Here is an 11,955-nt window from a genome sequence, read left to right as displayed (position 1 = left end):
GCTGAATTCTTTGATGTAAATAAACCTTTATAATCAAGAAACAGTGTCGGCGGATTCCTCACCACACAGCATTACACCATTACTATAGAATACACCACAGGATTTTTGCCGATAACGATAGTTCCACCAATCAACTATCGGTGCCTCTAATTAGTTGCAGCAGCTCCGTGTTGCTAGCACCGATTTGGCTCATTTTTTTTGCTATCGACAGTACTCCCATACGTATTGCGATCAAGATTAACGTAAAAATTGCCCGGAGTTCTCCTTTAATGTGCATGATTTAACTTGAAGTGCAAAAGGAGGGGCTCTACAAGACAAGAGCATTTAGGAATGTATTACATATTAGATTATTTAGTACCATATTCACATCTTAAAGCATATTAGTTCATTTTTACTACAAGGTAGTGAAGCTGTGTTAATCAAGGGGCATGAAGCTGACTGGCCAATACTCAAGACGTCACATCAAAGCTATTTTTATTGTGAAGTCCACGACATTAAACCTTTTCTCTCACTCCATTCTGAGAAATGCTGGCTGGCTGGCTGGAATCCCCCTAAAATAAAAACTCTACGGATCTGCACGATTCATATGGATGACATATTATGATTAAAAACGGCGAATTTCGCAGAAAGGCGACAAGTTTGCAGGTATGCCACCTACAGTACTCGATCTTTGCACCATCATACTTGGAGCAAGATAGTTTTCAAATCTGGAGGTAAAGATTTATTTTCCTGATTGTTCTCAATCCCAGGAATAGAGAATAGTGCTGCATCCTTCTTAATAAAACCGTTGTTCTTGCGGAGCTAACTTAAGGTTCAACCCAGGATTTTCTGTATCACGACGGTGGATTAGTTGTTACCGGGTTCAATCGCCGTGGTAACGTATGCTGAACACCTAACCTGGTCGGGGGCAGGTTAAGTTGGAGATCAGAGATCAACCGGTGTAAAAGCACCGCCTACTGACCAATCAATACTCGATTGATAACGGCGTCACCGTTCTTATAGATGATCAGGCGGAGCTCGGTGCGCAGAGAGAGAGAGAGAGAGGGAGAGAGGGGGAGAGGGGGAGAGATGCGATCATAAAAGTTAAAACATTTAGAGACAGACAACCCCGTTAACATTCCTCGATGGGTATTTTTATGAATTATATATATTTTAATGGGAGGGAATTACATATTGGCTATTTGTCGGTTTCTTGAGCCGTGTGTCGCCAATACGCACATCTGTTTGAATTATGTTTTTATATATTTTATTTGCTCTCACGATCGCTTACCACTGCCAGGGTTGCAACTGAAATAATAGGCTAAAGCAACAACAGTTTATGGAAAGCACAAGTGTAATTATGGTCAGATCTTGGTCCTGACAGATGAGGAAGTGATATTGATAAGCGTTGTGATTTACGCATCTACAGCGTCGCCTTTTTTTTGTTGCCAGCTTTCCTTCCTGTTTTAGGAAGCAGCGAATGTATTGCGTTTTCCCTGTAAAACCGTGTCCGTGTTCTTCATATTTATGTAGAATTATAATTTGCTCTTCTTATATAAAACATGCGGCTCTGGTAGATGTTTGCGATTGGTCGTGCTGTGCAAACACTGCCTCTTTTATGTGAACGCGCGCGCCGCTGGATTGGGAAACCCTGAGTTGATTGAACTAGTTGTTAACCACCGTCGTGACACAGCTTATGTGGGACCACGGTTGTTAGGGTTAGTGAAGCCGGGTAACTGAAAGGCCATGTTGATCTTGCTTCGTAGTACAGGCCTCTGCTCTCCTTATCTACAGTTTAATATTAGCACATTCGTTTAGAACTGCAAACAAACGTGCGTCACGGGTGTCTGGTGATATGGACCGGTTACTAAAAGTTAACAAACACACTCCGACCAATCAGAATGGATCAGTAGCTACGATATGAAATCTTTTAAAAACTCTTTGCACCATCTTCATACACATATAAACAATGTGCAGAGGAGGAACCTTGATGCTGATATAATGGTGTTAATGCCAACATCAATGATGTCCACCCACATCCCGACAGGTGGCATCCAGAGCTCAGCAGTAGCAGTGTTTTCCACATGAAGATTTCAGCTTTGGTTTTAGTAGTGAGCTGTTCATTTACTCAGAATTTAACTCAACATACCCAAGCTTAAATGGGTGTGGTTTTTACAGCATGACAGGCACTGTAAATGTGTACTCAGTTCGTAGACAAGCACTTGGTTTACGACTAGTCCTGTGCTGTGAACTCTCTGATCACTTTGCTCCTCTGCCTACACTAAAAACCCGACAGATTGGGCTGTGAGTTCATGATCGACCCATGCTGTGCAAATATTGCCCCTCAGTTCATTATGCAGCTGCTGTTGTTTCAAAGAGCAACACAACCTTTTTTTTTTTTACATAACAGACGAAACGCACTGGAGATGAAAGAGGGAATGAAATTATGGAGGAGGGGTGGAGAGGAGTTAAGGCGAAGGAGGAGGGCAGGGAGGATGGTAATCAGATGTCACCGCTGCCTTATCTGCCTGTTCAGTTCTGTGCATAGACACACACATACAGCTGGTATGTAGTGATGGAGCACATGGCTCAGGATCTGTGCCCCTTTGTTCTTCTTTTCTCTCTCCCATATATCTCTTACTTGTGTCCATGTTTCTATGTACACCCCCTTCCCTCCACCCGGATACTCTCTCTCTCCCTCTCTCCTCTTGGTCTGGCTCTCTCTCTTACCTCTTGGTCTGTCCCAAAGGGTGTGTCCTATTAACTGTAAGTAAAGAACAAGCTGTAGTGGGAGGAAATGAATGTTCTCCTATTTTTCCTCCGTTCATATAAGCGTCACTTCCCCCCTTATCTACTCCACTCCTTCTCCCCTTATTCCTTTCTTCAATCCCTCTGCCTCAACACCAGTTTCATCATCCTCTCCTCTCTCACTCCCTAGCCCTCTCAATACTCACTTGCCTCATCTTTTTTCCTTTTACCAACAAACTAGTTGTGTGTGTGTCTTTCGTGTTTTCTTGATAGACTTGGCCTAGACTTGACTTGGCCTGCATCCCTGTTTTTCCCTCACATGGCTGAACTCACTCACACACACACACACACACACACACACACACACACACACACACACACACACACACACACACACACACACACACACACACACACACACACACACACACACACACACACGGAAAAAACAAACATCCTTTTCCTCTGCTCTGGCGCTCACTACCTATCGAGTTTGTCTTTGCTTTTTATTTTCCTCTTCTCTGCCACGTGCAGATGACGGAGAAGAGAGAAAAAAACAGAGAGGAAAAACAAAAAGCGATAATTTTCAAATTGGGGTCCAGGGGTCTGTTTCAGAAAGCAGGTTTAGTGAAAACTGAGTTTGTTAACCCTGAGATGAGAGAAACCTCATCTCGGTTCCCTCTGACACAGCGCTCTTTCATTTCCTCATTCATTCATTCAGTTTATCTGCATGAATACAAAAACAGGGTTGGTTTATTAACCTTGTTAGGCAAACTATAAAAAGTTTTTTTTTTTTTTTTCTCAAAACATGGCATTTCCTTTTTATTTGTCGACGATCCCGTGATGAAGAAGCTGTATTACTTTGCAGGGAGTTAAACATATGTCGGGAGAGGATATATTGACTATAGATGCATTTTAATTTCCAGATACCAGCCTACCTATTTCAGCGGTATCGTTTTTCTTGTAGCCTACATAACCTTATCCGTCCTCATATCACTAACGTCAACCATCATGGACATGCTCTACATCCCAGCAGATTCTTTGTGTCGCATTACGTTTTTTTGCAAACGTCAACATTGGTGATGCGGAGCATATTAGTAAAGCCACTGTATAGCAAAGCGCTGTCAGAAGAATGTGACTCGCTCTGAAACGTTTTTTAAATGTTTTTGTAGTGTTCCCTGGACACAAACCAGTAAGAGCCATTAAAAAGGAGTTCCACAGTATTGCAGGTGAATGATGTAAACCCTTTGAAAAAAAGATTATGAATGGGCGGTATACTGGTTTATACCGTATACCGGTAGTAATTTCCCGTATGATATGAATTTGTCATATACCGTAATACCGGTGAATTGCCGCAGAGAGCGCTACGGCTGAGGTAATCTGCGAGTGAATTGAGAACGGGACCCCTGTTAACTGCGTACCCCTCTCACTCATGGTAGTACTTTATAACACAACAATTAATAACCAACAACTAACAGGATAAAACACCATAGCACAGAACAATTTGTGACTTAAACAATTTCTAACAATAATAACTTTACGTTTACAAATTTACACCGCCGGACAGCATGCTGGGTAACATTATAGCTGCTAGCTAGCCAGGTAGCATAACAGTTTGTTAAACTGGGAGAGGCTCCGGTCGCTACTGCACATTCAAGAACAGAGAAGAAAGTTAGAGGATGAAGAAAGACCGGAGATACACCAGAACAACGTGTGCTCAAGAGAGGAGAAGTCGGTTCTTCCGAATTTTTTTGTTTCTTAAAAATCGGACCTAATTTAGCCACTGTTGTTGCCCGTCGCTCGAACATAACTTGGTTGCGCTAACGTTACTCGGCCGTGCTAACGTTACTCGGCCGTGCTAACTTTACTCGGCGGTGCTAACATTAAATACATGTCACGTCAAGCATGCAGCAGAGCAACATTATGAAAGCAATAACAATCCACCTCCGGTCAGACCGTTGAGAAAGACTTGTTCAGAGCAAGGATTAAAACACTGGATTTAAGATGTCTTGCCTTGCTGAAATACGTCCGCCAACCTACTAACATTATTCAAACACCAAAGGAGGCTACAGCGGAGCTACGTTTAGTCGCCCACTTTTCTACAACAACCTAACCTGTGGCCAAGGTAGTGTTTACAACTATCTTACAACTATTTTGTTTTGAAAGGGAAACGATGTTAAAGTTGTTTGTATGTGTATTCATTCGATTTAAGTTTATTTTACTACTTTGCAGTTTGCACAATAAAAATACTTAAGATTCTGTAACCGTTTCATGCATTCTCCTTTATATTAACGTTATTGTAAAATGTTGTGGAGCCAAGCAAACCCTTTAGTAATCAAAGCTTTTAGCAAACATTAGAATAAGCCATTATAAACCTATATAAAGGCCCAGTCAAGCAAAAGAAAGAAAATACCATGATATACCATGAAACCGACAGAATCTTAAAAATTACTGCGATACAAATTATTGGTCATACCGCCCAGCACTAATTATGAATTATAACTCTTCTTAATGATGGTGCTGCAGCCTCAGAATGGGATTAGTAGGCCTTGTAGGCCTAGGACTTTTTCGCCTGCAGGATTGCACCTAAATTAAATACATTATAGGTTCAATACCATTTCACCAGTAATATTATATGATTAAATATGATGTTAATACACTATATTGGAACTTACACATTTACTCTAGAAGGAATTTTATCCAGTTTGTTTGTGGTTGTTACCATGGTGAATGGTAGTATCATGGCTCCATTCATGCTGCCTTTTTATAATGGTGGTGCACGCACTTAACTCTGAGTCAACCTACTCCGAGTTGATTGAACCAACTCAAATCAGCTCAGTTTCCCATCTCAGGGTAAATCAAGTTCAGGGTTCATTGCCCTGTTGCTGAAATGTGCTATACAAATAAAGCTGCGCCTTGCCTTGCCTAAGAGATCCTGCGAATGCGGATGAAGTTCAGCTGCCCGATAGATAGATACCAACCAAAGCATGGCAAATCACACACACGCATGCATTCACGCATATGTAGCCATGTATGAGTAGGAATCATGCTACGATTGTTTAAAATAGCAAAATGCTCATATCATTCCACATATATTTGCAGTGACAAATTCAATGAAAGAAATCACACAAAATGTTCCACAATTTCCTGATAAGATCATATAACTACATATTCCATTAATAAAGAAATAGAAAGAATTGTATGGAAATTGTTGATTTTGACTTTAAATATCTCTTGTTAAAATGTGTTTATTAAAAAGCTTTGTTTTTAATATGTTGTCTAAATAAAGATTTTAATATTATAATCATGGTTGTTTTGGAAGTGTATTTAAAGCAGACAGACAAATGGTAAAATTAACATAATCAGGTGGCTTGTGATTTTTTTTTTTTGTATCATGCCATTCCTGAGGCTAAACCAGTCATGCTTTAGGAAACACTTGTAGTTTTCGGTCAAACTGTTTCAAAGACTTTTCGAAAGAGTTTTGAGACCAGAAAGAGAGGTGGAGGGAGAGATCGGGACTGAATACAAATGAAGAGCAACAGATTCAGCTATTCTGTCTCTCCAGCTCTCCAGCTGGGTAGTTTGCTGGCATCCTGCCTTCACTGAATGCTCGCGACACAGATAGGATCATCCTATCATCGCACTCATTAGGAATTCAGAGACAGCAAATATTACATAAACTGCAGATTAGCTAAGCCTTAATTTCTTAATACAGCTGGGCAGTTAGCTGGCAGTTTGCCACTTCAATAAGACTAAGATTTTCCATATTATCATCACATCATTGAACTCACTTAGAATATAACAAAGGCTTACATTAGTGAAGCATCTTAATTTCAGATGCAGTGTAATAGTTTGCTGGCAGCCAGCCACTTTGAATAGGCTCTGAAATCGTGATTTAAACAGGAACAAAAGATTTTTTTTCCCCTTCATCATCAGGGCACATCTGATGTGTGGCTATCTACTAAATAGGGAGCAAGCACGATCTCATTTTTAAATGCCAAGACAAGGGTAGGAAGAGATCACACCTGTAGCGAGAAAGGTAAAACAGACACAACAGAAGCCGTAGATGACCACATAGAGGATAGAAGCATGTGGATGAGTCATAGTAACCATCTTGTTTTTGTGTGTCATGTCCTCCATCACACCTCTTCAAAGGTGCATGAGGTTAGGTCAAAAACATGTTTTATGTAGAAAATGCAAGGATTATTATGCACCATCTTGACATACGGGTACGGTTACGGTTATCCTGTCAACGATTCGATACGATTCAATATCACAATGCATCACGACACACCACCTCCTCAACTTAATTATATATTGCTACTCATAGTTTTCATCAACAACTTCAAGCAGTCAGATATATGAACTCCCATTTTTATTGTATCTGCTGTTAAAAAAAGACACTTCCTGAATGTAGTGGAGTCTTAACACAGCAGAAAACACACAAAAGGCAAAAACAAAAGCAACGACAATGGAAAATGAAATGGCAACATCAGTAGGCAAAAATCAATTATGGTCTGTCATTGTATCGATGCAGTATCATCATTATTTTAACACCCCTAATATACATACTAACCTGTGTTGGATCTCTTTGAAGAAATAACCTAATTTTCATTGATATACTGCATTTCTATTATTATATTTTTCCTCCTGAATGCATTGATTTGAAAACAGGCATAATTACATTGGCTATGGAAAATAGAGCTTAAATTTGAAACATTTATCTTATGAGGTAACAAATGAGTGTTGAAAGTTAATGACTAAAATTTGCATTTCACAACAAACTATATTTATCAACTTAATACATGGTGGCATGTTGTATTAGTCGGAATTGCACGTGTTGGCAAAGCCTATTTCATTCCACTCTGGCAGCATGGCCTGGAGTCTGTTTCCAAAACAAAGGAAATCCATGGACTGAAGATAAACTGTATTCTCCCAACCAGAAAAATCCAGGAAACATGGATAAATACTAAATTAAAGGCAGGGTTGGTTCCAATATACACTTTCTTATATATTGTTTGAAATGGTTTTAACACCCCGACAGCAATAAATAACTCATGGGCTCTGATAAGGAGCAAAAAAGATCGGTCATCGGTAGCTGCTGTAATCCTGTAAAAATGCCCACCAATCACTGCCAAAGCAACAACATTGCCTGCAAGGGTACTGACTTACTGCAAAACTAATTTTTCTTTCTTTTAACAAATACATGTGAAAATGTGACTGCATGATAAGTGCAGGTTTCAAGAGCATGTGTCTATTGACTTCCTGCCTATAGTAAAACTGCACTGAGTCCAGTCTCATGTCAGGTATTAGAGTGGGTAATCAGCTTTTTAAGTACATGCCTCCCGTCAAGCCAACTGACCCCTGGACACTGGCCTGCTGCGTTCTTCTGTTGTGCATTCAGTTCAACCTCCATTTAGTCAAAATGGTCCTTCCTTTCTTATAATAATTTGGGAAATGTTTGGGGAAATGATGTGCCATTGATGATAAGGAGTCAGGCAGCTACTTAAGTGCTGCTAAAATGCATCCCTACTGCTTCTGGGTGATTTATAATTCATGCCATGACCTTGCAAAATCAATTGAGCAAATCCAAACCCCTAACTCCAATGCTTACTGCCACTCTTTACTGTAAAACATGCATTAAGATAAATATACCAAAGATGATGCAGGAAGGAATTTCTACTCCCAGTTGTGGCTGACTAAAGTGTAGCAGAATTGAAATAAACAGATTACCGAAGTGAACTGAGAAGGGTCTTGATTGACAGGCAGCTTGTTACCAATCCAGTGGTTTCATACAGCAGCTGCTTCAGAATGCCACTGGACTCTCTCTCCCCTTTGAGGGTGAGCAATTGGAACAGTGACAGGATGTCATCACTCGCAAATCTATGACAACCAAACAAACAACAGCGCAAGTACAGCATTTTCTCCTCAGGTAGAGTGACAAACAGGAACGAAAGCCTCAATGGCTGACTTCCCATGGAAACCGCGCTCACGTGAGTCCTGCTAGATATGACAGCTAGTAGCATGGAAAATAGCATTATGGGCACTAATTTGGATCAATTTACCGTTTATCAGACCCCAGGTGAGACAAGAAGCTATCGTTAGCACATACTTGCCAAAATTTGGTTTTCAAAATCTGGGAGATTTGTGCGCGGGCATAGCGGCGTGACCGCGGGGGGGGGGGGTTTACTGTTAGTACTGTAAGTCTATGCTACCAACATTGCCATCTTGAGTTCAGCTTGCTTCACGTTTTCTGCCTCTGTCTGTTCTTTCATGAAGGATGAAATCACTGTGTGCCCTTGTGTGCCTCTTCTGCGCGATGGTGCCGCTGTGTTTTAATATGCTGGGTAATGTCATTTTCCCCACTGTGCGCTGCATTAAAATCAACATCGACACACCTTACAAAAAGTGTGGAGGTTGTCAATATGACTAGGTAAGATGCATGTAAATTGTTGCGCCCAACACTGTTGAAATTTACAACTATATTTCGATTTCTTTGCGGGAACACCACCTTCACCTACCATTTTTATCTGCTTGCTTTTGGGTCTGAACTTTCCGCAAAGCTTGCACAGAGATCAACTGCGCAACTCGGTTATAGGTTGCCAGGTTGAGGTGACAAATGGATTGAAAATTGTATATGGTGTGTGGATTGTGTGAATAGAGATCTGGCAACTGGTCAACATTAGACAAACATATTGGTCTGATTATTTATAAAGGAGTTTGGGCCATGCAAATTACAGGAGTTTCCCGGGAGAAATAAGAAACCGGGAGGGGTCCGGGAGATAGGGCTAAAAAACGGGAGAAACCCGGGAAAAACGGGAGTGTTGGCAGCTATGCGTTAGCGCACCCTGCGGTCCATCTGCCTCGTACTCTCGGCTGCAGTAGACGTATTCCTGCAACACGCTGTATTCACTTACTGTTTTCTAGGTTAGTGGGGATGCATAGCACTCAAACCAACATTAAATAAACGTAATGTTCTGTTAGCATTTTGTTTTGTTGCTAAACTGTATGTAAAACGAGCGGTGATGTTAAATCGCCTGTTTCACGTATCCTAACATGCCGTATACGTGCTGGATTTTTCCATAACGGGGTAAGCTAGCTACAGTGCCTTGCGAAAGTATTCGGCCCCCTTGAACGTTTCGACCTTTTGCCACATTTCAGGCCTCAAACATAAAGATATAAAACTGTAATTTTTTGTGAAGAATCAACAACAAGTGGGTCCCAATTATGAAGTGGAACGAAATTCATTGGTTATTTCAAACTTTTTTAACAAATAAAAAACTGAAAAAGTGGGCGTGCAAAATTATTCAGCCCCTTTACTTTCAGTGCAGCAAACTCTCTCCAGAAGTTCAGTGAGGATCTCTGAATGATCCAATGTTGACCTAAATGACTAATGATGATAAATAGAATCCAGCTGTGTGTAATCAAGTCTCCGTATAAATGCACCTGCTCTGTGATAGTCTCAGAGGTCCCTGTATAGCGCCAGAAAGCATCATGAAGAACAAGGAACACACCAGGCAGGTCCGAGATTCTGTTGTGGAGAAGTTTAAAGCCGGATTTGGATACAAAAAGATTTCCCAAGCTTTAAACATCCCAAGGAGCACTGTGCAAGCGATAATATTGAAATGGAAGGAGTGTCAGACCACTGCAAATCTACGAAGACCCGGCCATCCCTCTAAACTTTCAGCTCATACAAGGAGAAGACTGATCAGAGATGCAGCCAAGAGGCCCATGATCACTCTGGATGAACTGCAGAAATCTACAGCTGAGGTGGGAGACTCTGTCCATAGGACAACAATCAGTCGTATACTGCACAAATCTGGCCTTTATGGAAGAGTGGCAAGAAGAAAGCCATTTCTTAAAGATATCCATAAAAAGTGTCGTTTAAAGTTTGCCAAAAGCCACCTGGGAGACACACCAAACATGTGGAAGAAGGTGCTGTGGTCAGATGAAACCAAAATCGAACGTTTTGGCAACAATGCAAAACGTTATGTTTGGCGTAAAAGCAACACAGCTCATCACCTGAACACACCATCCCCACTGTCAAACATGGTGGTGGCAGCATCATGGTTTGGGCCTGCTTTTCTTCAGCAGGGACAGGGAAGATGGTTAAAATTGATGGGAAGATGGATGGAGCCAAATACAGGACCATTCTGGAAGAAAACCTGATGGAGTCTGCAAAAGACCTGAGACTGGGACGGACATTTGTCTTCCAACAAGACAATGATCCAAAACATAAAGCAAAATCTACAATGGAATGGTTCACAAATAAACATATCCAGGTGTTAGAATGGCCAAGTACAAATTCAGACCTGAATCCAATCGAGAATCTGTGGAAAGAACGAAAACTGCTGTTCAAACGCTCTCCATCCAACCTCACTGAGCTCGAGCTGTTTTGCAAGGAGGAATGGGCAAAAATGTCAGTCTCTCGATGTGCAAAACTGATAGAGACATACCCCAAGCGACTTACAGCTGTAATCGCGCAGCAAAGGTGGCGCTACAAAGTATTAACTTAAGGGGGCTGAATAATTTTGCACGCCCAATATTTCAGTTTTTTATTTGTTTAAAAGGTTTGAAATATCCAATAAATTTCGTTCCACTTCATGATTGTGTCCCACTTGTTGTTGATTCTTCACAAAAAATTACAGTTTTATATCTTTATGTTTGAGGCCTGAAATGTGGCAAAAGGTCGAAAAGTTCAAGGGGGCCAAATACTTTCGCAAGGCACTGTATTAAGCCCACTGACGGCAACGTTGTTGTTCATATTTTGCCACAGTGTTTAGTATATGTGAATCAACCTAGCCACATTTTATTTGTAATTAACACAGTGAGTGATACAGTTCAGTTGCTTCATTTTTGGCTTGTGAAGCTAAGGTTTTAATGTTTTCCTAACCTAACTTTGGCCAAGAGAAAGCAAAGGCTGAGTTTACTTCACATTAGGGCTGTCCCAAAGATTATTTTTTCTAGCGATACATTTTTCAATTAGCGATTATTTTCCCATTGCTCAATTATCAACAAATTTCAATAAGGTTCTAATCTCTATTTATTAAAATTGTTTAACACTGCACTGTTCAAGTAAAATTAATTTGTAGATTAGGTGTCCCTAGAACCCGTGTATCTAACAGTGGTTAGTTTTATTTATTTTATTTAGTGACGCGTCGACGCAAATTATTTGTGTTGACGCATTTACGTAATCAATGACGTCGACGAATCTTCCCAGCCGGTTCG

The sequence above is a fragment of the Perca fluviatilis genome, chromosome 2 (assembly GCF_010015445.1).
Source record: "Perca fluviatilis chromosome 2, GENO_Pfluv_1.0, whole genome shotgun sequence".
In the NCBI taxonomy this organism is placed as follows: Eukaryota; Metazoa; Chordata; class Actinopteri; order Perciformes; family Percidae; genus Perca; species Perca fluviatilis.
Note: the sequence above shows the minus strand (reverse complement) of the source record.